The sequence below is a fragment of the Molothrus ater genome, chromosome W, assembly GCF_012460135.2.
Source record: "Molothrus ater isolate BHLD 08-10-18 breed brown headed cowbird chromosome W, BPBGC_Mater_1.1, whole genome shotgun sequence".
Lineage (NCBI taxonomy): Eukaryota > Metazoa > Chordata > Aves > Passeriformes > Icteridae > Molothrus > Molothrus ater.
Window position 1 is genome coordinate 3,743,919 of NC_050510.2, and position 23,314 is coordinate 3,767,232.

Below are 23,314 nucleotides of genomic sequence, written 5' to 3' on the forward strand. Positions count from 1 at the left end.
AACACAGCTCACATGGTCCATGTGCCTCACGGCTTCAAAAATTCCCCCACCCTGATTGGAGAACACCTTGCAAAGATCCAGAGTCCTGAGAAACTCCACAGGAAGAAGGAAGAAGCCTTTCAAATTTCCTAGGACTCCAAAGATACAGAGTATTAAAGAAAAAGGTACAGGTAGTGAAACAGAAAGTAATCTACCTGGGGTGCAAGGTTACTGCTGGGCAACAGACTCTAGGGCAGGCTCGCAAGGAAACCATATAAAGGAACTCCGAACCTTCTTAGGCATGGCAGGGTGGTGCCAGCTGTGGGTTTATAATTACGGACTGTTCGTCAGATAGAGATCTCCAGTAGACAAAGGAAGCCACACGGGCCTTTCACCAGCTAAAGAGTGCCCTCATGTTAGCTCCATCTTTGGGACATCCAGATGTAAGTAAACCATTCTTTCTATTCTCCCATGAAAAACAGGGAATTGCCCTGGGAATACTGGCTCAGGACTTGGGTCCATACAAGAGGGCAGTTGCTTACTTCTCCAAGCAACTAGATGCAATGGCCAAAGGATGGCCACGTTGCTACAGAGCTGTAGCAGCAGTCGTGCTGAATATTCAAGAGGCACGCAAGTTTACCCTGGGACATAAAATGAATGTGCTAGTGTCCCACACAGTGTCTGCAGTACTGGCAGTAAAGGGCGGCTGCTGGCTTTCACCACAGAGGTTCCTGAAATACCAGGCCATCATGGTAGAGCAAGATGATGCAGTGGTAGTGGTAACTAATATTGTCAACCCAGCTTCCTTTCTCTGTGGAAATCAAGGAAAAGCAGTACACCATGATTGCCTGGAGACCATTGAAGCTACTTACTCCAGCCACCCAGACTTGAAGGACACTCCTTTGGACGATGCAGAGACCTGGTTCACTGATGGGAGTAGCTACGTTGCCAATGGAAAGCGACATGCTGGATACGCAGGGACTACATGCAGAGAGGTAATAGAATCAGGACCCTTACCAACAGGCACCTCTGCGCAGAAGGCTGACATAATTGCACCAACCCTTGCCTTGGAAATGGCAAAAGGAAAGAGAATAAACATCTATACAGACTCGAGGTATGCATTCGGAGTCGTGCATGCACATGGAGCCATCTGGAAAGAGAGGGGACTGCTGACCTCACAAAGAAAGAACATTAAACATGCGCAATAGATAATCTGTCTGCTGGAAGCAGTTCAGCTGCCTGAAAAGGTAGCAATTATGCATATTAAGGCACAGCAGAGAGTGAGCTCAGAATTTGAGGAAGGAAATGAGCTGGAAGATGGAGAGGCAAAGAAAGCAGCAGAAGGTGAGGCAATTATGGACAGATTTCCCTTGAAGGTAAGCCAGAATATAATAATAATACTAATCAAAAAGGACATACAACCAAGAGGGGTGGGCTACCATTGAAAGGGAGCTGGTAATCCTTTCCCATTTGTGTGGTTGGAAAGCAGAAGCTTTGATCATATGGGAAGGGGGTGATGGTAATTTTCCAGCTAAAATTCGGAAGGTTGTTTGAGATAATGTGATTGATTTTGAAAGGAAGCTTCAATCCTAGTGGACTATGGTAAATTTCACCTATGATCCTGCTTCTAATGTGGCCACTGCTTTTGTGCTTACCATACGTAATGCCACTGTTTACGTTATCCACCCCATCATTGCACTAGGATTGAATAATGAAAAAAACAGTGCTCTACCCTTCAGAACATAGGGTGTAGGCATGAAAGGTGAATGAAAAGTGGCTAACAGTGAACTTAGAACCTTGTGTTACTAAGAAACAACTAGGAAGCAATACTATTAATGCTCAAGATGTGTGTCTTAACACTGAACAAATTATTTGCCACTTCGAGATTCATTCAGGCACTAATCAGAAAACTGTGTTTGTATATACTGGTAAAGGTTGTGTATGCTTGAGAAACATCCTTATCAAATGTACAGGGTAAAGCATTAAGGCACGCTTATTGTCATAATGATTTGCATTAAGTAAAAGAATTTATTTATTCCTTTTAGGAAAGGGGGGAATGAGACAGAGTGGAAATTTTCCACAGTAGAAATCCATTTTGATTTAAGTGACATGTACATCTTTGAATTAAATTTGTAGCTTGCAAACATAGCTGTTTGGTCTGACTGCCTGTTCTTGCAAAAAAACCTATGCTCGAAGAAGCTGCTTCAACCGAAGGACAGAGATAAGGGAAGGCCCCTTGAACTCTGAAACAGACGGAGAGGCTGCTTTGGGAGACAGAGCAAGATGACCCAGGAGTTCTTTCTGATAAAAAACTAGCGGCAAATGTAATGCAAAATCAGTTGAATGAATATGTATGAATCTATTGTGAAATTGCATGCATACGGATTAGAGAGAGAGATAAAAAAGGATCTGGAGTTCCCAGAGGTATGCATGTCCTTTTAAGGGGGAACGGTCCCCACAGTCCCCACATGCGTCCAGCGTCCAGCGCTGTAATAAACATACTGGATTTACAATTTTCACAAAAGTTGTAGAGTTTGTTTGCTTCCGCAAATCACCCTTGCTTTGTCTTAACAATTCCTACGCATCCTTCCTGAAAGGAGCTATACAATCATTCTAACCAAAGAATTTTGTAGTTTTACTTAAACTTTGTAACTTTGCAGCTATTGTCTAACATTCCTGCTTAATTATCGTTTAACCATTAGTCTGCAGCAGGGAATTGCTTGAGGACAGACATAACATGGGACTGGGGAAATAATCAAAACAATTTAGCAGCTGTGGTCTGGTTACAATGGCCTATACTCCGCAGAACATTAAGTAGCTAAAGGACTGTTTAAATAGAGGATGTTTAACTTAAGATGAATGTCAGGGACTCACAACAATAAAAGAAGAGGCCATTAGGTCAGCACATGTGAACTGTGTAGACATTACAGACTGCCAAGGCAGAGGGTTCAAACAAAGGACAGAGTGATGAAGAGTGTGATAAGACCCCCAAAGAAGTAAATGAATACCAAAAGGTGCTGTGGTTCTGAACAATGGACAGTAGGTTGCACTCTCGCTCCATGAGAAACATAGAGGACAAAAATCCAAGAAAAACCTGATGACGTGTGGGAGTGGGAAGGAGTTTGGGAGGAGTTTGTAAGGGGCTTAGGATGTCACAGTGTATATAGACACTTGCAAAAATTGCCAGGATCGACCATCCCTTACCTTTCCTTGCTGTATATGCTCCAACCTTGCATTGCCTTACTGACCCGCGTCCTACCCTTGCCCTTCCTACTACTCCATTGCCTTGTTTTACCTTGGTGACCTATTCCCCACCTTGACTTCTCTACCCCTTTTTTCCTGGCCTGCCCTTGCCTTGCAAGCCTCTACTTTGACTTGTATTTCCTTGCCTCATCCAGCACCTTGACCCTCCTACCCCTTTCTTCCCTGTCCTTGCCTTACCTTTGCTGCTCCACCTTTGATGTGCCTTGCCTTGTACTTTGTCTACTGTATGCAGGGGCTCAGGGCTCAGATTGGGCAGTTCCTGATCAGTTGGTGGAAGCTCAGGTGTTAACTAACCAGGTGACCTTTGCTAGATATTGCTCCCAATTTTTGAAAGACCCCCTACCCATTGCTTTCAAGGTGGTTTTTAACAGTCCATTGCACCTCTCCACTTTGCCTGCAGCTGGTGCATGGTAGGGGATATGGTACACCCACTCAATGCCATGTCCCCTAGCCCAGGTGTTAATAAGGCTTTTCTTGAAATGAATTCCATTGTCTGACTTAATTCTCTTAGGGGTACCATGCCTCCAAAGGACTTGCTTTTCAAGGCCCAGGATGGTGTTACAGTCCATAGCATGAGGCACTGGGTAGGTCTCCAGCCATCCTGTGGCAGCTTCAACCATTGTGAGCACATAGCACTTACCTTGGCATGTGTCTTGGTTTGGAAAGACAGGTGTCTGCTAAGGAAGGCAGGAGCCTCCACTGAAATGGAAAAATGTAAACCTCCCTCCGAATTTTTATAAATTTGAAATTAAGGGGGGGCTCTCAGGCAAAAATATGGGAGCAGGAATAACAGTTCTTTATTAGGGAAGAAAATAAAAAGATAAAATAAACAATGCAGTAAACTAAAACAACACTGACAGAGTCAGAACTCAACCTGACACCCTGTTGGTCAGGGTGTTGGTAGCAGTCCAATTGGAATTGTGGCGGCAGTCCTCCTGGAGTGTCAGGTGTGGTTCTGTTGGAGCAGGGATCCTGTAGAAGGGTGCAGTCTTCCTCTGAAGATCCAGTGGAAGAGGCAGCTGTTCCTCTGGGAAATCCAGTGGAGAAGCCATGCTGGTGTTCCAGAATCTCAAGATTATATCTGTGTAGGAATGCTTGGCTCTTCCCTCTGGGCAGAGCATCTCACAATGGGGTGCTCTAGTTCTTATCAGTCATGCAGTGACATTCAATATCCTATTATCAGCAGATGTCTCCCCAGTTGTGGAGGAGTGGTTGTGGAAGAGATAAGGAAAACTGCCCACTTGACAGAAGACAACTGCCATACAGATGGCAAATAGAATACAATTTGCTTGGCAATCCAGGACAGCATGTCTGGGACAGTTTAATGCAATCAATCTGCCAGACCTCCCCATACTTATATTGGAGCACCACTCACCATACCATAAGGGTTTTAACCACTTGGCTTGCTTGATCTCAACACACATCTTACAGTCATGGATACTCGGAGAAATATTGCCCATGGTTAAATGTTAATGGGCCCCACATGGTGCAAAGCACCAGGACTCACTCAGAAGGCTGTTTAGACTTATTTATTAAAGCAGCATGCTGCTTTTATAGTTTTACAAGATTTTTACATTTATGTAAAGAACACATACACTGCCCATTGGTCATAAAGAAGAAACAAAGCTTTTAATAGGTGAAAGGAGTCATGCCACTGTGTAAGCCAACAAAAGTCCAGATCTGTCACAGGCACATTTTCTGAAAAATTCTTTCCTTAGGATTTTTTTCTCCTGAGAAGCTGAGAGGCCTCAGGAACAAAATGTAAACAATGGTTATCTGCTGCTATGGAATGCAACAGGTGGATCTGTGATTGGTCTCATGTGGTTGTTTCTAATTAATGGCCAATCACAGTCAGCTGGCTCTGACTCTCTGAGACACAAGCCTTTGTTATTCATTCCTTCTTTTTGTATTCTTAGCTAGCCTTCTGATGAAATCCTTTCTTCTATTCTTTTAGTATAGTTTTAATATAATATCTATCATAAAATAATAAATCAAGCCTTCTGAAACATGGAGTCAGATCCTCGTCTCTTCCCTCATCCTAAGACCCCTGTGAACACCATCACACAGATCTTTTTGCTTACACTTTTTTCTATCTCTTTCTTCACGTTGTCATGGTGACAGCCTTGGTAAATTCCTTGAGAGAGATATGAGGCTTTCCTTATCTTCAAGAAGCCTTCGTTGGCTCACAAGAACAGCACAGAAATGTCTTTCCCACAGTTAAATCCACCCCTCAGTCTTGTGCCCACTTATAGGTGGCATCTCTACCCTGATGACCGGAGGCATCATGGGCCCATCGAGCTAGGAACAACTCTCCCTTGTGTTGCCAATCTAAGTCTATCTTTGACACCTCTATCTTTGCAGCCTGGTCTACCTGCTGATTATTTTGGTGCTCCTCATTAGCTCTACTCCTGGGGACATGGGCATCTACATGGCAGGCTTTCACAGGTAGTTTCTCTACCCTAGTAGCAATGTCTTTCCACTCTTCAGCAGCCCAAATCAGTTTTCCCCATGGCTGTCAATTAGCCTTTTTCCACTTTTCCAGCCATCCCCACAGAGCATTGGCTGCCATCCATGAATCAGTGTAGAGGTAGAGCTTTGGCCACTTCTCTCAGCAATGTCCAGGGCCAATTGAACGGCTTTGAGTTCAGCAAGCTGGCTTGATCTACCTTCTCCTTCAGTACCTTCTGCGACATGTCGTGTTGAGCTCCATATGGCTGCTTTCCACTTCTGATTCATCCCTACAATGTGACAAGAACCAACAGTAAAAAGAGCGTATCGTGTTTCTTCTGCTGGCAGTTGTTTGTACAGTGGAACTTCTTCAGCACATGTCACTTCTTGTTCCTCTTTGTCAGTGAGACCAAAGTTTTCACTGACACCAAAGTTTTTACCTTCAGGACAATTTGTAATTATCTCCAAAATCCCAGGGCGATTCAATTTTTCAATATGGGGGCACTGTGTGATGAGGGCAATCCACTTGCCCCATGTGGCATTGGTGGCATGTCAGGTAGAGGGAACCTTTGCTTTAAACATCCACACCAGCGCTGGTAGTCGGGATGCCAGGAGGAGTTGCGCTTCTGTGCCTGTTACTTCTGAGGCAGCTTGGACTCCTTCATAGGCGGCTAAAATTTCCTTCTCTGTGAGAGTGTAGTTGGCTTCTGACCCTCTGTAGCTTCGACTCCAAAATCCTTGTGGTCAGCCTGGAGTCTCATCAGGCTTCTTCTGGCAAAGGCTCCAGGACAAACCATAGCTCCCAGCTGCAGAGTAGAGCATGTCCTTCACATCTGGTCCTGTCCTGACTGGGCCAAGGGCTACTGCATGAGCGATCTCCTGCTTGATCTGGGCAAAGGCTTGTTGCTGTTCAGGGCCCCACTGGAAAGTGTTCTTCTTGTGGGTGACCAGGTAGAGAAGGCTCACAGTCTGACTGCACTCAGGAATGTGCATTCTCCAGAAACCTATGGCGCCTAGGAAAGCTTGTGATTCCTTCTTGATGGTTGGTGGAGACATAGCTGTGATCTTGTTGATGACATCGGTGGGAATCTGATGCCGTCCATCTTGCCACTTCACTCCCAGAAACTGGGTCGCTCGAGCAGGTCCCTTGACTTTGCTCTTCTTGATGGCAAAACCAGCTTTCAGGACAATCTGGATGATTTTCTCTCTTTTCTCAAACACTTCTGAAGCTGTGTTCCCCCACACAATTATGTCATCAATATATTGCAGATGTTCTGGAGCCTCACCCTTTTCCAGTGTGGTCTGGATCAGTCCATGGCAGATGGTAGGACTGTGTTTCCATCCCTGGGCAGTCGGTTTCAGGTTTAGTGCACGCTTCTCCGGGTGAAGGCAAACTGAGGCCTGCATTCTGCTGCCAGAGGAATGGAGAAAAATGCTTTGGCAATATTGATAGTGGCATACCACTTTTCTGCCTTGGACCCCAGCTCGTACTGGAGTTCCAGCATGTCTGGCACAGCAGCGCTCAGCAGTGGAGTCGCTTCATTCAATGCAAGGTATTCTACAGTCAATCTCTATTCTCCTTCAGATTTACGCACAAGCCAAATGGGGCTGTTGAAGGGTGAGTGGGTTTTGGTGACCACCCCTTGGCTCTCCAGCTCACGGATCATTTTGTGGATGGAGATAACAATATCTCCAGTTGTTCTGTGCTGTTTGCGGTGCACTGTCGAGGTGGCAATCAGCACTTGTTGCTCTTCCACCTTCAGGAGTCTTACTGCAGATGGGTTCTCCGATACTCCAGGCTAGGTGTTCAATTGCTGGATGCCCTTTTTCTCTACAGCTGCTCTCCCAAATGCCCATCTGAGTCCCTTTGGAACTTTGAAATACCCACTTCGGAGGAAGTCTATGCCTAAAATGCATGGGGCCTCTGGGTCAGCCACAATAGGGTGTTTCTTCCACTAATTTCCAGTTAAGCTCACCTCAGCTTCCATCAAAGTGAAATCCTGTGATCCCCCTGTCACACCAGCAATAGAAACAGATTCTGCCCCACATGTCTCGATGGGATTAATGTGCACTGGGCACCAGTATCGACCAAAGCTTTATATTCTTGTAGTTTAGATGTGCCAGGCCAACGAATCCACACAGACCAGAAAACCACGGATTTCCCTAGCCTCTACCTGGCCAGAGGCAGGCCCCCTCTAAGCCTGGTTATCCTTCTTTCCCTGGGCACATGTCTTAGAGGTTCCGTCGAGGGGATTGAAAATATTGTCATCATCATCACATATGGCAGTTTGGTTACGGGCCACTGGAGCTGCTTTCCTTTTGGTGGAACTTCCTCTCTGAGTCTTGCCTTCCTTCAATTCACGCACCTGTTGTGCCAGAGCAGCAATAGATTTTCCATCCCATCTCCTCATGTTTTCTCCACAATCACTCAGGAAGAACCACAGCTCAACTCGTGGGGTGTGCCTTCTCTTCCCATCTGGGGAACTTCTGTGTTGGATATCAGAATCTCTGATCTGTACTGCCAAGATTTGGAGAAGGCCTTCTTTAATCTCCTCCCTGAGTTTCTTGTGATTCTCCTCCATCTTATCTTCTAATTTCTGCAGACATGTTTCCACCGCTGCGATTCTGGCATGTGTTGGGCCATGTACAGCATCTGCATATGCTCAGAGCTTCTTTGGCATATCAAGCACGGTCTCCTCACTGCCATCCTGCTTCATTATGGCTAAGACAGAAGCATATTCTTGTGGCCAAAGTCGTACAAGTTTTCGCCACATCACGGAATGAAGCTGTGGCTGTTTTTAAGGGGGGCCCGGCTGAAGGGATTTAGAGAGTCCAGCCACCTTCAGCTACACCGGCACTCCCCTGGCACGAAGCCAGAAGCATGTGCCGACCGTGGGTGGGGTGAGAGGAAACAGTCACCGATATTGAAGCAACCACGCCGCAGGAGTGAAGAAAAGAGACGGCCCTCCTCTGCTGGGTGAATTAACTTGGTTTAATCCAGGGTAGGGGAAGTGCAGGGTGGCCACCCAAAGGTGGCGAGCGGAGGAGGAGCCCCGGGCCCCTCCGGGGACCAGGTTTTACAGGGAAGGGGTGGGTACACAAGAAACCAATCACAGAACGAAAATTTGCATACATTGAAGACTGATGGGTGGTGTGGATCAATGGGGATAGGTCAGGGGAGGAGCCCAGGCCTACCAGCCAATCACTTGACACCCTAGCTGGAAGATTCTGGAACTTGGGGCGGGGTGCCGGTGATTGGCAGAAGGCCTGGGGAGGGGATACAAGGACAAATAAGGGATAATGAGGGAAAATGAGGAGGGGAAAACCGTGATTGACAGAACTGGGGGTTTGAGCCAGACCAACTTGCCAAGCTAGGAGAGGGGGGAACGGAACAAACCAAACACAAACCACAACATCTCCCCCTTTTTTGTTTTAAAAAGAAAAGGAAGGGAGAAAACAAACAGTCCCTTATAATCAGGCGGCAGCTGTCTCTTGTGCTGTTTTAAAGTCCAGGCTTCCACCGCTCACGCTTTCAGAGTCTGAAGTCGAGGCAGGGTCCTCCTCGACATCTGAAAGCTCCAGATGGTTTATGTTGGCCGCTGAGGCATTCAGCAGAAGTCTCTTAACCAATCCCCACATTAGGGAGCAGGCGATGACAATTGCGAATATAACTAAAACAAAATATAAGACGGACCGAACTATGGACCCGGCCCATCCTGACAGTCCCCAGCCCTTGAACAGGTTCCCCAGCCAGTCCGATGTCTCACTCTTAACCTCGTGGACGAGCTCTTTCATCTTGCGTATGGAGACCCTCGCATCTTCTGCCTTGGATGACAGATTTAAACAGCACAGGCCCTCGAATTCCTCACAGCTGTGGTGGTGGAGTAGCAGGAGGAAGTCGATGGCCGCCCGATTTTGCAAGGTCGCCTTCCTAGTTGTTTCCTCGTCTGCGAGGAGGTCAGTCAAGGCAGCCGAGGTAAAATTTGCTTGCTTTGCCACCCAACACTCCAGGCGGCCCAATTCACCCAGAGACTTCGCGATCGACACCCACGGCAAAAAGAGAGTGAGCGCGACCGATTTTGGTTTGGCCCAATGTTCAATTTTGGAGTCGCAGTCCGGGTCGAAATCACGAAGATCTCTTTTGGATATTGCCAATTTAGACTGCGATCTCTTATATTTCCAATCCCTAATTTGAGTGACGTTGGGGTTAAGCAGCGTCAGCTTGCCAAACGTACAGATGCCTCCGGCCAGACGAGGGGGGATGCCAGCCCATGCCCGGTCTCCGCAAATGAAAAATGTTCCTCGGGGCAGCGCCAGCGGTTTGGTGTCTGAGGTAGATGCAAAGGGCAACCGGATGGTGAAATTGCACCATTGCGCTGCTTGGTACTCCGGGCTAGGCGGCCCGATGAAGGAGTACCTCGAGGAACCGAAAAGGGGGGAATACTGAAACCAGATACAAGCCGATGCTCTAGCGGAGCCGACTAGATGGAGCTCTGGGGGGTCGGACTGCAGGGGGGTCAATTTCCTGAGCCCGTCCCTCCAGGCGTTCTGGGCGTCTACCATGAGGGGCGGATTGTAAGTAACATTAAAGGGGTAAGGAAACTCAAAAGGAGGGAGAGGGATCCCCACTAGGCAGGACGACATCGGGTCTTCAGCAGAGCCAAGGTCCAGGCAGATGTGCTCCTGCCCCATGGCTTGAGCGAGGGTCCTCCACACGTTCGCCTTTGGCTGGGGAACTATCCAGGGGTTCGCAGGTGGTGGTAGAGTCTCGATAAGGAGGACTGTGAGGAGGGTAATGATGGTCATCGGGTCCATGTAGGCGGGAGATCAACTAAAAAGAAACAGAAATATAAATTAAGAAGGTCTGGCTTGAGAGGGGGGGGGGTCAGGACCGTGGTCAATGGTGGCTCGCCCACCAGTTCCTCCGTTTCCGCCGCCAGCACGCCTCTGCTACCTGTGGGACCGGTTCCGGTTTTGCACCCCGCTTAGGGCGGTAGGGCTTGACCCACTTTGATGGAATCCATCTCGGACCTGAGGGAGTGGACACGCAAGCGTAACCCCTACCCCAGGTCACGAGATCAAATGGCCCTTCCGTTTTCCAGGTCTCCGGATCCTTAATGAGGACCGGGGGCCTGGCCCTAGGTCGCAGCTCCTCGTGCTTCCCGAAGTGTCGCACTATGGGCGGGTTGAGATTTTCAAAGGAGCAATTTAGAAAGTTGATAGTATACAACGCCCGTGCGAGACGGATGTGAGGGGACTCCACCTTCACTGCCGAATGCTGTTGCTCCAAAACCCTTTTAAGGCTCTGGTGGGTCCTCTCCACCACGGCTTGGCCTGTCGGGGAATAGGGGATGCCGGTCTTGTGTTCTATTCCCCATTGCTGTAGGAAGCTCCGCAGTTCCTTGGATTTGTAAGCTGGGCCGTTATCTGTTTTGATTACCTTAGGGATGCCCAGGACCGCGAATGCCTGAAGCATATGCTTCCTGCAATCCGCAGCCCTCTCACCTGTGTGGGCAGAGGCAAAGACAGCACTAGAGAAAGTGTCCACAGAGACATGTACAAACTTAAAGCGGCCGAATGATGGATAATGGGTTACGTCCATCTGCCACACCTCGCAGCTGGACAAACCACGGGGGTTAGCTCCGAGAGGGACAGAAGGGAGCTGGTGGGACTGGCAGTGAGGACATGTAGCCACAATGGCCTTGGCCTGTTCGCGCGTCAGATGGAACTGCCGAACCAGGCCAGGCGCATTCTGATGGAACAACTGGTGGCTGATCTTGGCTTGACTGAAGAGATCAGGGAGCGGGGCCACTTGAACAGGGGCGGCAAGGGCATCGGCTCGCCGGTTGCCCTCCGCTATGAACCCCGGCAAATCGGTGTGTGATCTCACGTGCATGACATAAAAGGGTTGCTCTCGGTGGGAGACCAATTGAACCAATTTGGAGAGCAAGTCGTACAATTTTGGGTTTGACACCTCCTGCAGCACAGCATTTTCAGCTCTGGACACTACACCCGCTACATAGGCTGAATCCGTAACTAAATTGAAAGGTCCAGGGAACCTCTCAAAGGCTCTGACGACTGCGTCCAACTCGGCAATTTGAGGTGAACCTTCAACCTCGGTGACATCGGACTCCCACTCCCGAGTTTGGGGATTCCTCCAAGTCATGACTGACTTATGGGATCTTCCGGACGCGTCAGTAAAAATGGTCATTGCCTTTAGAGGAGTTCTGCTCTGGATCGATTTTATAGATAATACGAACTCCTGATTGAATAATTTATGGGCCGGCCGATCAACACTAATTTGGCCGGAGTAGCTATCTAGAGCGAACTGCAAAGCTGCATTTGTTTGCAGGAGGCTGTCAATTACCTTTTGTTTTAGGTGGCCCGAATTTAATTTAAGAGGAATGTATATGCACGCAAGATCAACGCCTGCCAGCTCTCTGATCCTCAGCCTAGCTTTCCGGATCAACTCTGCCACCAGTTCAGCGGGCTGTGTCATTCTCTTGGACCGATGGTGGCTGAGGAACACCCACTCAATGATTAAGAGGGGGTCACTCGAGCCCCGGTCCCTGCCTTTGGTGGCGTTGTCCCACTGAAAAATCACCCCGTGGAGGTGTGGCAGTTTGCCGCAAATAATGAATTTAAATGGCAGGCCCGGATGACAGCGGTGGGCCTGCCTAGCTGAAATGAGTCTCTGGATTTTCTCTAGTGCAATCCTCGCCTCTGGGGTAAGGGTCCTGGGAGAACTTAGCTCCTCTCCCCCTTTCAATAAATTGAAAAGGGGGGCCAGGTCTTCTGTTGGTATGCCCAGCCAAGGTCTTACCCAATTCAAAGATCCACACAGCTGGTGAACATCCGCCAAGGTTTTGATAGTTGTTACAATAGCCAATTTCTGAGGAACAATGGTCCTCTTAGTAATTTCCAGGCCCAGATACTTCCAAGGCGGCACCCTTTGAATTTTTTCCTGTTGGAGCTCGAACCCTGCAGCAACCAGCGCATCGACTGTCAGGTCAAGGGCGTGGCCAAGTATGTCAGCGGTCGGGGCACACACCAGGATGTCATCCATGTAATGGTAAATGATGGCATCGTTTACCACTGCACGTATTGGGGACAGCAAGGAAGCGACGTACCATTGGCAGATCACTGGGCTGCACTTTAGGCCTTGTGGAAGGACCCGCCAATGGTAGCGCTTGCTTGGGGACTCACGGTTGATGGAAGGAACCGTGAACGCAAAACGCGGGGCATCGTCCGGGTGGAGGGGAATTTGAAAAAAGCAATCCTTTATATCAATCACAGCCAATTCCCAATTTTGTGGGAGCATCGTTGGGGAGGGCATCCCTGGTTGGAGAGGCCCCATATCTTCTATAATGTTGTTGATTTGGCGGAGGTCGTGGAGAAGCCGCCACTTGTCCTTATTGGGCTTTTTGATGACAAACACGGGAGAATTCCACGGTGACGTGGTCTCCACGATATTGCCCTTAAGTAGTTGCTCCTCAACGAGCTCCTTGAGCGCCGCCAATTTCTGTTTATTAAGCGGCCACTGCACTACCTGGACTGGCTTATCTGATTTCCAATTGAGCTTCCAGGTAGGGCGCTCATCAGTGACCGCCGCCCGAAAAACCTGGGGAGCCGCTGGAAGGTCAATTCGGGCTCCCCACTGGGCTAGGAGGTCTCTCCCCCACAGGGGCTCCGTATAATCTAAAACGAATGGGCGTATAGAAGCCAATTGCCCATCAGGCCCCGTAATTTGCACGATGCTCTTAGATTGTCTGGCCAATTGTAAACCCCCAACACCACGGACGTGTCCAGGCGCGGTTTGCAACTCCCAATGCGACGGCCACTCCCGAGAAGGAATGACCGTGACATCCGCCCCAGTGTCCAAAAGGCCTTTTAGCTGTTTGCCTTCCCCCCCTTTTGTAATATAACAATCGAGGCAAGGTCTTTCGTGCCCCAAAACCTGGGCCCATGCGATGGTCGGCGTGGTGTTTTCTGATGTTTGATGTAAATCCCAGGTTATTTCAGGCACTGGGATTGCCTGAGCTACAATCTGCCCTTTAGGCAAAAAGATGGGGGGCTGGACACAGTGCAGGCCGACGGCGAACACCCCCGGGTCCGATGGTAAGAGGCCCGGGATAATGTTCACCGTCGGTGGTGTGTGCTTAGTATCACCGACCACAACATACTTGCAGCGAATCCGTCCCCAGTTACCTGGGCACTCCGGGTCGACAGCAACGAGTTGAAGGTCGGAGGTCCTCAGGTGGAGAGCCTCCGAGAGCCGCAACCTATAGGGTGCAAAAGCAGAAGCGGTCGTTAGCACAGGTCTTGTTTGAATTGGTAAAACAGAAGTCAAGTCCGGTAAGTATTGGTCACATTTAGTTGGCGGCGGTCCCTGATCTCCCTTCCCCCTACGCGATGATGATAAATGGCCCGCCTGATTTTTGTCAGCGCGCAGGGGGGCACTGCGCTCCGATTTTAGTTTTTTGGGGGGTTGGCCCCCAACTGTCCCTGCTCCCTTTTAAATTTGTAAAATTCTGCCCGTAGGGGGCAGTCCGGCATCCAATGTCCAGTCCTCCCACACAAATGGCAGGGTGCGGAGGACTTCGACGAAACAGCTGCTGCAACACCCTGCTCGGTGGAGGGCTCTTCTGCCGCGGCGACCCGGGGAGGTTGAATCCTCCTCTTTTCGCTGTCCCTGATGGTCAGTAGCGGGACCTTACGCGCGCACACTTCCAACATATCAGCCATCTGCGGTGCCGGGTGGAGGGGCAGGCTGAGGATGGCATCCCTGCATGCCTGGTTGGCATTTGAGGACGCCACCTCCCGCAAGATGGTGCTTCTAGCTCCTTCGTCCGACACCTGATGTTCAATGGCCTTCCTCAACTTCTCCACGAAGTCAAGGAAGGCCTCGTCTGGACCCTGAAAGATTCTAGAAAAGGCAGTTGGGGGCGCGCCCCCCGGCAGCAACAAAAAGGCTTTTTCTGCGGCAGCTGCCGACGCTTTAAGAGCCTCCCGGGGAAGGGTACTCGCCTGGGAGTACCCATCTTCCCAGTCCCCGGTCCCCAGGAGCTGGTCGATGGCCAAAGGGCGACCTGTGAAATCAACTCCCGATTGGGGTTGACTCCACAGGCTTGGGAGGGCTTCAGTCACCCCCCTCCTCCAGGCGGCTTCCCACATTACCCGCTCGGATGGATTCAGCAGGCAATTGAAAAGCCGCCGGACATCGAAGGGGGTGATTTCTGCTTCGGAGAGTGTTGCTTCCAAAACTCCCCGGAAGTATTCACTCTCCCGGCCGTACTCCTTTTGGGCTTTGACCAGCTCCTTAATTTGTGAATGACTTAATGGGACCCATTGGCGACGCACTCCCCCACCCGCTTCTGGCTGGTAAACAACCGGAGCCGCCGATGGTACAGTGGCCGGCTCCGGTTCCCGGCCCTTGGCCCCCCCCCCCCCGGGCCCCGAACCGTGGGAACCGGAGGGAGGGGCGTGGGAACCGGAAGAAGGGGAGGAGGGGGCGTGGCGGGAGACTGGGTGGCCCGATGACGAGGGGCCGTCCCCGGAGGCGGGAGCAGGAGGCGGGGCACAGTGGCAAGCGGTGGGCGGGGAAAGGGGCGGGATTGTGGGAGGAACGATGGGAGGAGCTATCATGGGAAAGGGAGGCGGGGAAACGAGATGGGAGGGGTCAGATAGAGGGTGGAGCTGGGGGGAGGTCGGGAGGGAAGGGGCGGGGAAGGGGGAGTGGCCGAGAGGCAGGAAGGGGTTGGAACTTGGAAGAAAAGGATTCTGGGATGAGGATGGGGGTTTTCCCGCCATCTCGACCATGCGGTCGCCTCCATTTTGGGCCACGCCGCGGCCATCTTGTGAAACCAGAGGCGACCCGGGGCAAACTGGGGATTCAACGAACTGGGGTACATAACTCTGGGGTTTGGGGACAGGAGCAGGGGAGGCAGGACAAGTCGAGGAGCCCCCGAGAGTTTGGCCAGAACTCTCGGGGCGGGGGGACCGGGTATTCTGGAGAGGGCCAGGGGATGATGGAACTCCCTGCGCCTGGCTGGTCTGGGGGGGTGCCCCCTTCAGAATCCCGGTTTTAAGTTTGGGCGTACGGGAAGGGGTATTCGGGACAGAGGGTGAGGAAACCGAACTGGGGTGCGAAACCGAACTGGGGCAACGTTTAACTCGAACTGTGGCCTGTTCTGAGCTCCCTTCTTCTTTTAATATTTTTCTAATTTGGGCAACAAGCCTGGCCAATTGTATGAGGGAAGCGTCGCCTGGCCTGAACAACTCCGAGAGTCGAGTTTTAACCCTCCGCCAAAAGGCCGGATTTTTGATCAGGTCAGGCGAAACCTCCGGGAACTCAGAAGAGACCCATTTTATTAATTTTCCAACAACAGGTTTTTCATAAACAATTCCCCCCCCAACAAGGATTCCCTCAACTTGGATAATAAGTCTCTTTTGGGCAGTGGACAGCTTAGCACCCATAGCTAGTAGAGACTTCCCACGAAGTCAAATGTCCACTACTAAGAACTTCGAGCCCAATCTGCCACGCAAAAGGAAAAACGAAAACTAAAAGGTGACCACCCACCGGCCCCTGCCTGTAAAATCAAGGGAGGGCGGCAGAACACCCTGGGGACTGGGGAGGACGACAGGGAGAGCGGCGAAACACTCACGTGTCCGGTGGGCTATCAAAGGAAAGCGCGGCGAAGCGGGTCCTGCGGCCGGACGGCTCGGGGTGCTCGAGGTCCCGTCCGGTCCCCGGGGAGCGCTGCCTCAGAGGGCCTGCTCACCTCGGGGTGCTGCTGCGTCCAAAGGACGGAGTCCAAAATCCGTAGGGTCCTTGCGAAGATTGTAAGTCCAGGCTCTACTGGTCCCAAATCCGGCCGACCAGGAGCAGGCAATCGATGCAGAGGGGCCCCACGTTGGGCGCCAGCAACTGAAGCTGTGGCTGTTTTTAAGGGGGGCCCGGCTGAAGGGATTTAGAGAGTCCAGCCACCTTCAGCTACACCGGCACTCCCCTGGCACGAAGCCAGAAGCATGTGCCGACCGTGGGTGGGGTGAGAGGAAACAGTCACCGATATTGAAGCAACCACGCCGCAGGAGTGAAGAAAAGAGACGGCCCTCCTCTGCTGGGTGAATTAACTTGGTTTAATCCAGGGTAGGGGAAGTGCAGGGTGGCCACCCAAAGGTGGCGAGCGGAGGAGGAGCCCCGGGCCCCTCCGGGGACCAGGTTTTACAGGGAAGGGGTGGGTACACAAGAAACCAATCACAGAACGAAAATTTGCATACATTGAAGACTGATGGGTGGTGTGGATCAATGGGGATAGGTCAGGGGAGGAGCCCAGGCCTACCAGCCAATCACTTGACACCCTAGCTGGAAGATTCTGGAACTTGGGGCGGGGTGCCGGTGATTGGCAGAAGGCCTGGGGAGGGGATACAAGGACAAATAAGGGATAATGAGGGAAAATGAGGAGGGGAAAACCGTGATTGACAGAACTGGGGGTTTGAGCCAGACCAACTTGCCAAGCTAGGAGAGGGGGGAACGGAACAAACCAAACACAAACCACAACAACGGAAGTACATGGTACCAAGTCTGGATTTGCAGTGTTTACGTCATCTGAGAAGACAATCTCTGCCACTGCCATTTCCCTCAAGCACTGTATTCCTTGTTCTATGGTCTTCCACTGAGTTTGCTGCATATAGAGATCGTCTGCACACAGATATTTTTGTGCTACACTTCCCAGGGCCCGTGCCCAGAGGCTGTGTGGGTTAGCCCCCCTCATCATTCCTTGGTTGATGACGGGATCATGTGACAGGGATTCCAAATGCCTCACTTCACTACCATCCAAAACTGTAGCCTCACCTGCAGCATCCCAAAGATGGACTAACCAACTAATTATACATTCATCAGGTCATCGAGTGTAATCCTTTCTTCGGCCATGAAGGTCCTGCAGGGAATAGGACTCAATAGTTATTTCTGATCTTGTGTCACTTGCTTTAACTTTAGCTTTTGTATCAGTAATTGGTGCTGAGGGTCCTTCCCCCAGATCATCATCGTCGGTCACTGGCCAATTGGTTTTGCTTGCGTGCTTCTTTCCCGCAGCGACAGGCAGAGGCTTAGGCTCACTGTCTGGTTTAGCTACAACCTGAGTAGCTGGGGTGTTGGCTGCAGCCTGAGTGACTGGGATAGCTGCTGCTTTATCTCCCTGCCCCCCTGCCTCTATCTGCCGCCCTACAGTATCTAGCAGTGTGCTATAAGAATAGGCCAGGGCCCAGCTTACTGCAATGAGCTTTTTTTCATTAGGGTCATCATGGCACTTCTCTTTCAGGTGTTTCCCCACCTCAGCTGGGTTCTGAATTTGTTCATGTGGAAAGTCCCAGTCTACAGGATCAGAAAATTCCTTCAGGTTTTGGCCCATATTTTCCCATTCTCCACACCCCTCAGGATTTTCCACGCCTGGGTCTACTTCTGGGTCAGGGGTCTCATCAGCTCCTCTGGATATACCAGCCCTCATTCTAGAGAAGCTGCAGACTGTATAGAGGAAGCTTACCAGATTAAATACCAGAAAGATGGTCTCTTTAACATTCAGGGGAAACTGAACATTCTCAAATTGACATAACAGATTCAATGGAGAAGAAGGAAAGGAAAGGCTGGAAAGCCTCATCCCCTGCTCCTCCTCTAACAAACTGGGTGCAATTACTAATAAATACCCAAAACATACTACTGGAACTGGGACGCAGGGTAGGACAAAGAAACCATTAACCATATGTATCTTGAACAGACTCCAATACCTTTGTAAACGCCCTATAAATCATCACCAAACCCACCACAATAGCTATTCCAATCCGTGCCTCTCTATGGTAAAAACTGTGTTAGGGACAATAATACTAGTGAACAGATAGGTATTAAAACCTCAAAAGAGCCTAGAGACCAAAACCACATGAAGGCGTCCACCCCAAGAGACATTACAAATTCATGCAACATGGCTACTGACTGCTTTAACCCACTACAGAGCAAGCACAACCAACATGCAATCAATAAAGGTTTTTTCCACTTTCTCAGGCCACGCGTTGGGTGCCACTGGTTGTATTTGTCCTGGTTCAGGGCAAATTTGGGAAAGAACCTTCAAAGGGTTTCCTCTAGAAAAGCAGATTCAATTGGCCCCTCCCCCAACCAGTTCGGGAAAAATACTTCTTTGGAGAAAAGTGGAAAAAACTTTTTATTTTATTAATAAACAAATTAATAATGTCATTGAAGATATGGGCTCTCCCCAACCTGGTATGCCATCCCCAACAATGCTTCCCCAGGATTGGAAATTAGCTGTTATTGATATAAAAGATTGTTTTTTCCATATTCCCCTCCACCCTGATGATGCACCGCGTTTCGCATTCTCGGTCCCCACCATCAACAAGGAAGCCCCTATGAAAAGGTACCATTGGACAGTTCTCCCTCGGGGCCTGAAGGTTTCCCCAGCGATCTGCCAGTGGTATGTCTCTTCCCTGCTTTCCCCAGTGCATGCAGCTGCAGAAAAGGCCATCATCTATCATTATATGGATGATATCCTTGTGTGTGCCCCCAATGATGATTTACTCACACATGTGCTTGACCTAACGATCCATGCATTGATTGTTGCAGGGTTTGAGCTCCAGGAAAAGAAAATTCAAAAGATGCCACCTTGGAAATATTTGGGCCTAGAAATTGGAAATAGGACCATTGTTCCTCAAAAACTAGAAATCAGTCCAAGGATCAAGACCCTTGCGGATGTCCACAAGTTGTGTGGGTCTTTGAATTGGGTAAGGCCATGGCTCGGTCTGACTAATGAAGACCTTGCCCCTCTTTTCAATTTATTGAAAGGGGGAGAGGACCCCAGTGCTCCTAGGTCTATTACCCCAGAGGCACGGAAAGCTCTAGAAAAGGTTCAGATTGCAATGTCCACAAGACAGGCCCACCGATGCCGGCCTGACCTGCCATTCAAATTTATCATCTTAGGTAAGTCGCCACACCTCCATGGAATCTTTTTCCAGTGGGAGGAAAAACAAACACCTAAGGCAAAGGACACACCTAAAAAGGGCCAGGACCAGAGGGACCCTCTCTTGATCATAGAATGGGTTTTCCTCAGTCACAAAAGGTCCAAGAGAATGACAAAGCCTCAGGAGCTGGTAGCAGAACTGATCCGGAAAGCAAGGACCCGGATCAGGGAGTTAGCAGGATGTGACTTTGAGTGCATTCACATTCCAATTGAGTTAAAATCGGGTCAAAATTCTATGAAAATATTGGAACAATTGTTTCGAGAAAATGAAGTGTTGCAGTTTGCTCTGGATTCCTACTCAGGACAAATTTCTGTCCACCGGCCTGCCCACAAAATGTTCGAACAAGATGTTCAATTGACTCTCAAATTAAGAAGTGCTCAGAGTAGGAGACCTTTAAAAAAGGCTCTGACTGTCTTTACAGATGCGTCCGGGAAGTCCCACAAGTCTGTTATGACTTGGAAGGATCCTCAAACCCAGCAGTGGGAGACCGACATTGCTGAGGTGGAAGGTTCACCTCAGGTTGCTGAATTGGCTGCTGTTGTTAGGGCTTTTGAAAGGTTCTCAGAGCCATTCAATCTGATAACGGATTCTGCATATGTGGCAGGAGTAGTATCCAGGGCAGATCAAGCAATACTGCAAGAAGTGTCTAACATCGCACTTTTTGAATTGCTCTCAAAACTTGTAAAGTTAGTCACTCGCCGGGAGCAACCATTTTATGTGATGCACGTCAGGTCACACACCGACTTGCCAGGGTTTATCGCTGAAGGCAACAGAAGGGCAGATGCTCTTGCTGCACCTGCAGTGATGGCCACTCTCCCAAATGTTTTTGAACAGGCAAAAATCAGCCACCAGCTTTTCCACCAAAATGCACCTGGCCTAGTTCGTCAGTTTCACATCACTCGAGAACAGGCCAAAGCAATTGTGGCCACATGCCCAAATTGCCAACAACATGCACTCCCTACAGTGAGTACGGGAGCAAACCCTAGGGGGTTGAACAGTTGTGAACTGTGGCAAACAGATGTAACACACATACAATCATTTGGACGGCAGAAATACATTCATGTTAGTGTAGATACCTTTTCTGGAGCAGTCTATGCTTCTGCCCACACAGGAGAGTCATCTAATGATGCCATTAAGCACCTCTTACAGGCTTTTTCTTTCATGGTCATCCCCAAGGAGTTGAAAACTGCTAATGGGCCTGCCTATAAATCCAAGGAGTTCAGGAGCTTCCTGCAGCAATGGGGAGTAGAGCACAAAACTGGCATCCCCTACTCCCCTACAGGTCAAGCCATTGTAGAAAGGACTCACTGCAATATTAAAAGAATCCTGGACCAGCAGCAACAGGTTCTGAAGGTGGAACCCCCCCACATCCGATTGTCTAGGGCGCTGTTCACAATCAATTTTCTGAATTGTTCCTTTGACAGCCTGAACCCGCCCATCCTGCGCCACTTTGGGGGGAGCAGTCATACGATGTTGAGAGAAAACCCTCCGGTTTTAGTAAAGGACCCTGAGACTTGGAAAACGGTGGGAACTTACAAAGTGGTTACTTGGGGACGTGGATACGCCTGTGTGTCCACTCCCTCTGGGTTAAAGTGGGTTCCTTCCAAATGGGTAAGGCCCTATGTTCCCAAGGTCTCAGAGAAATCTACAGAAGCACCTCAGGTTGCCAATGCTGCCTGGAGAAGGAAACGCCGCACGCGTTCTCTGGAGGAAATTCCATTTAAGCCTCCTTTCTGGAATAGTTTGTAATATGTTTGTCTTAAGTTCCTTGTACCAGTTTAGATCCCACGGTTCGTGTGTGGTCTCGAGATGCCATGAGACCAAGCCTGCTCCTCGTCCTACTCATGATCATCCCACCAGCGATCTCCTGGATAGTCCCTCAGCCCGAAGCATGTATGGACTACCTTGGCAAAAGACCTCGGACATCAAGAGAGAAACTGATGACTGGCTGAGTGGACTGTTCAAAGGCTGGGGACTCTCGGGCTGGGTGGGATCTATTCTGAAAACTGTTTTCAGTATTGTTTGTATTAAGTATTGTTGTTGTAGTTGTTAGCATTGTTTTTGGACTAGTCGACCGCATGGTTCTCAAGTTGATTTCAAGCTCATCTCCCCCTCCTGAAGTTTACCATTTAGAAGCCCTTAGTGCTCCAATGAATGACATGGAACCCTCAGTGGAAAGCACTGAACCTCCTGTAGAGGAGGAACTGATTTACCAACCATGGATTGGCAAGCACTCTGCACCACAAACCCAGTCCTCTTCTTTTTAAACAAAACTAGGGGGAAATGTTGCAGTGTGTCACCATTTCCTGTTTCAACTATCCAAACCTCCTCAGGTGCGCCAACCTTTCCCCCTCCCCCTTTTGCCCTCCTGCCTAAGAGCTGCCCATCAATCTTAACCTTCCAGCAAGGGCATCGTGTGGTTGGCAGATGCCCCCCAGGCCTGGGCTCATTGGTTTGTCCTAGCGTCCACATCCCTTGACCCCTTCCCTTGCTCACACCTGGTTGGCCCTCACCTGTCCCTCCCCTCCCCCTGGCCCCGGGGCTTAAAAAGGACATGAGACCATGCGGCCGGGTGTCTGTCTGGGAGCTGTTATCACATTCAGAAGTCTACCATGCTGAAATAAAACTCTGGATTTAAGCTCTACGGCAGAACCCGCTTCTTTTCTCTTCACCGTCGCCTGAACCTTTTCCACCAAAGGTAAACTGAGTTCCTACTTGGCCTGGATTTGTTCTGGGTGCCCAGCTGCAGCACCCAGCCGGCCAAAGGCATCTCTGGGGTGAAAAACGCCACAGCTGCCACCTTTGGTCTAGCAGCAAGGGCCAGACGAAGCCAGGCAGGACTCACCCGAAGAACATTTGGGTCTAAAATTCAATAAAGGACAGGCAAGGGAGTGGAAGGCAAGGCAAAAGAAAGCCAGGGAAGGGTACACAAGGCAAGACAAGGCAAGGCAAGGCAAAGAAGGGCAAGGGAGAAGCATGTAAAGCAAGGCAAGGAAGGGCTAGGAAATGCAAGGTGGGATAGGCAAGGAGAGTGAGGGGTAGAGAAGGTTAGGCAAGGGAATGGGGGCATAAGCAAGGTGAGGCAAGGGAAGGATAGGCAAAGCAAGGCCTGGTAGGTCTTATGCAAGGAAAGGCAATGAAGGGTCAGGTAAGTCAAGGAAAGATGAGGAAGGGGTAGGCAAAGGAAAGGCAGGGTGTTGGGGATGAAATCAAATGCAAAGAAAAATCTAAATGCAAAAAAAATAATGTCTGCAATGGAAAAAAGACACTGATGCGGTGTTATAGTTTTTTAGCTCTGCAGGTGTTGATTTGTCTCTCCTTTTTTCTTTCCCATGCGAGCTCCCTTTTATTTTAATTTCATTACAGATAAACAACCACCCCCTGATTGGTCCCCAGGGCATTTGATAATTTTGTAACACACAAAACATGTCTCAACACTCCATGCATGTGATTGTTTTCAATTACAGTAAGTCATACATTCATACGGTGGATTTCCTACCAAAATGTTTTTTTCCCACAGCACCTTCAGTCACGCACACAGATTAGCAGAGCCTCTAGGGTCAATATTCTCTTGTCCTAATCTTGGTTAAGATGCCAGGTG

At 49.7% G+C, this 23,314-nt stretch overlaps 1 long non-coding RNA gene across 1 annotated transcript; it reads left to right on the forward strand.

Moving 5' to 3' along the window:
* Positions 1–1,242: 1,242 nt before the first annotated feature.
* LOC118701550 (uncharacterized) lies at positions 1,243–2,503 on the forward strand. The gene is made up of 2 exons (XR_004982551.2): positions 1,243–1,355; positions 2,116–2,503. It is a non-coding gene; the product is annotated as an uncharacterized LOC118701550 (long non-coding RNA).
* The last annotated feature ends 20,811 nt before the right edge of the window (positions 2,504–23,314 follow it).